The sequence below is a fragment of the Ricinus communis genome, chromosome 9, assembly GCF_019578655.1.
Source record: "Ricinus communis isolate WT05 ecotype wild-type chromosome 9, ASM1957865v1, whole genome shotgun sequence".
In the NCBI taxonomy this organism is placed as follows: Eukaryota; Viridiplantae; Streptophyta; class Magnoliopsida; order Malpighiales; family Euphorbiaceae; genus Ricinus; species Ricinus communis.
The window spans coordinates 11,118,616-11,121,923 of NC_063264.1; the positions used below are offsets into that span (position 1 = coordinate 11,118,616).

Here is a 3,308-nt window from a genome sequence, read left to right on the forward strand (position 1 = left end):
ACCTACCAAATGCTCAATCATCTGATCAATGAAAGGAAGAGGGAAATGATCCTTCCGAGTCGCATCATTAAGCCTCCTATAATCAATGCAAACTCGGAAGCCTATTACCGTCCGAGTCAGGATCAACTCATCCTTCTCATTCCTTACTACCGTCATGCCTCCTTTCTTAGGCACAACTTGCACTGGACTCAGCCACGAACTTTCAGAAATGGGATAGATCAAACTTGCATCAAGAAGTTTAATTACCTCCTTCTTCACCACTTCTTTCATGTTCGGGTTGAGCCGTCTCTGAGGCTGAACAACCGGCCTGAAACTGTCCCACAACAAGATCTTATGAGAGCAAAAACTTGGATTTATGCCTGGGTTGTCAGCTATCTTGAAGGCAAAGGCCTTCTTGTACTTCCTTAGAACTTCCAAAAGCATGGCTTGTTCTTAGAGAGTCAGATCAGCTACTATGATCACTAGTAAGCGCTTCTCTTCATCCAAGAAGGCATAAATCAAGTGGGTCAATAACTCCTTCAATTCTAAGACTGGTGGGTCCTCGAATGTAGTCTTTACCTTATGCACTCCAAACCTGTCAAGAAAAATATAAGAATCAGTTGACAAGCTCGGCTCAGAAGCCAATAAAACAGCGAGTTGCTCCAACACTCGCTCGTTGGACAACTCCTTCTCATCCTCAGCTAATGCTACCTACAAAGGGTCAGAACATAACATTTCCTGCAAATAGGACTCAACCACATTATCAATCACATCAACAAAATACACAGCATCATCATGGTCTAGGGATTGTCTCATAGAAGTGGCTAGGTCAAAGGTAATGGTCTCATTATCAACTCTAAGCTTAAGCTTCCCATTGCTTACATCGATAACAACCCTCGATGTAGCTAAGAAAGGCCTACCCAGGATAAGAGGCACAGTGCTCTCACCCTCCATATCCATCACCACAAAGTCCACAGGAAAGATAAATTTATCCACCTTCACAAGTACATCCTCACAAATACCTCTAGGAATCTTAACAGTCCTATCAGCTAACTGAATGCTCATCCTAGTAGGCTTGGGTTCATGGAACCCTAACTTAGCAAACAAACTAGTGGGCATCAAATTAATACTAGCTCATAAATCGGCCAATGCACCATTAATTGGCAAATTGCCAATCATACAAGGGACAGTAAAACTCCCCGGATCTCGTCGCTTCAGTGGCAGCTTGTTCTGGAGAATAGCTGAACACTCCTCATTAAGTACTACTTGACCAAGATCCTCCAACTTCCTTTTGTTGCTCAAAATCTCCTTTAAGAACTTGGCGTACTTCGGCATCTGCGAAATTGCCTTAACAAAAGGTAAGTTAATTTTCAGCTGCTTAAACAAGTAAAGAAACTTACTATATTGCTTGTCCACCTTATCCTGCCTCAAGCTCGCAGGATATGGAACCGGGGGCTGATACTCCCACATAGGGCTCTTTTGCCTGTCTTCTTTCTTCCTCTCAATCTCCACCACCTCAGGCTCTAGTCCTTCCTTAGCTGGCTCGTCTTGCACAATCATATCATCCTTATCAGCTAAAAGCAAAGAACCAGATAATTACTTACCTGGTCGCAAGGTGATAGCCTTGCAATGCTCCCTCGAGTTTGACTCTGTAGTGCTAGGGAGGGATCCTGAGGGTCTCTCTGAAAGCATCTTAGAAATCTAGCCAATCTGAATCTCCAAGTTTTGAATCTAGGCCTGTTGATTCCTAAGTGCACTATCAGTCTGCTGGAATCTCGTCTCCGTAGACGTCACAAACTTCATCATAAGATCCCTTAAATTTGACTTCTTTTCTGGTGGAGGAGGAGCTTGTGCAGGCCCAGCTGGCTATTCCTGTGGCTACTGATGAAGTCTCTAAAACCCTAGTGGACCCTGGGCATTATTATTCCTCTAACTGAAGTTGGGATGATTGTGACACCCAGGGTTGTATGTGTTGCTGTAAGGGTTGTTCTGCTACCTTGGGGGATTCCCCATATAATCAACCTGCTCAACATCAGAAGACACAGCATAAACAAATGGAAAAGTAGAAGAAGATGAAGCAGACATACCTCCCGTAGTACAGTTTGCACTGTAGTGCGGGCCACCACAAAACTCGCAGCCAACGTTAGCTGCATGAACCGACATCTAGAGTTGGTCAATCTTCTTGGCTAGAAGCTCCACCTGAGCTGCCAAGGCTGGTATAGAATCCACTCGGTTGACCACTCCCTGTCTTCTTGGTCGGCTCTTAGAGGATTGCCACTGATAATTGTTCATGGCCATTTCCTCTATCAAGTTCTGAGCCTGCTCGGGCGTCTTATTGTTTAGCGCCCCACCTGCTGCAGCATCCATCATCTGCCTCGTCATAAGGTTCAACCCGTTGTAGAAGGTCTGAACTTGCATCCACACTGGCAATCTGTGATATGGGCAGCATCTCAAAAGATCCTTAAACCTCTCCCATGCATCGTACATGCTCTCATCATCAAACTGCACATAAAAAGATATGTCATTTCTAAGTTTAGCAGTTTTAGCGAGAGGAAAATACTTATAGAGAAATTTTTCAGCCAACGCCTTCCAAGTAGTAATCATCTACGGTGGAATAGATTGCCACCATCTCTTTGCTCTGTCCCTCAAGGAAAATGGAAACAATCTCAGCCGAATGGCGTCATCGATTGTTCCATTTATCTTGAATGTGTCACAAATCTCCAAAAAGTTGGCGATATGTGCATTGGGATCCTCGCTGGGCAATTCTCTGAACTGCACGCTCTACTAGATCATTTGGATAACATTGGCCTTTATCTCAAAATTGTTGGCTGCTACAGGAGGTCTAACTATACTAGTTTTCGTCCCATTCAAAGATGGTCGAGCAAACTCGTACATCGTCCTCTGACAGTTATCGGCCTGGGGGTTGTGGTTCTCCATCACGTTAGCTCTATGAACCTGAACTGTAACTCCGACCTCCTCCTCAACTGCTTGCAAACATTGTCTCAATAATCTGAGAAAACACTCCGGGTCAGATAAGGGTTCTATGGGATCAGGGTTAGAGCACCTAGTCATAAACTACCTGAGACTGACAATCCAAACAACCACCAATTAACAAAAGCAATTAAATAAAGAATAAATAAATAAACAAATAATGACTAAAGTAACACGAAAATAATTCACTCTAGTTCCCCGTTATGGTTTCCTAGCAATGGCTCTAAAAACTTGATGGGCTACTGATGCAACCTACACCTAAGGCAGTGAACCTATCGATGCGACCTAGCACTAGTGAGTATCAAGGTCGTATCCTTAGAGATCGGGTGAACCTAGAG

At 44.0% G+C, this 3,308-nt stretch overlaps 1 non-coding gene across 1 annotated transcript; it reads left to right on the forward strand.

Annotated features, from left to right (window-relative positions):
- The first annotated feature begins 2,407 nt into the window (after positions 1 to 2,407).
- On the forward strand, positions 2,408 to 2,514 carry LOC125371244. Its single transcript, XR_007217542.1, has one exon. It is a non-coding gene; the product is annotated as a small nucleolar RNA R71 (small nucleolar RNA).
- The last annotated feature ends 794 nt before the right edge of the window (positions 2,515 to 3,308 follow it).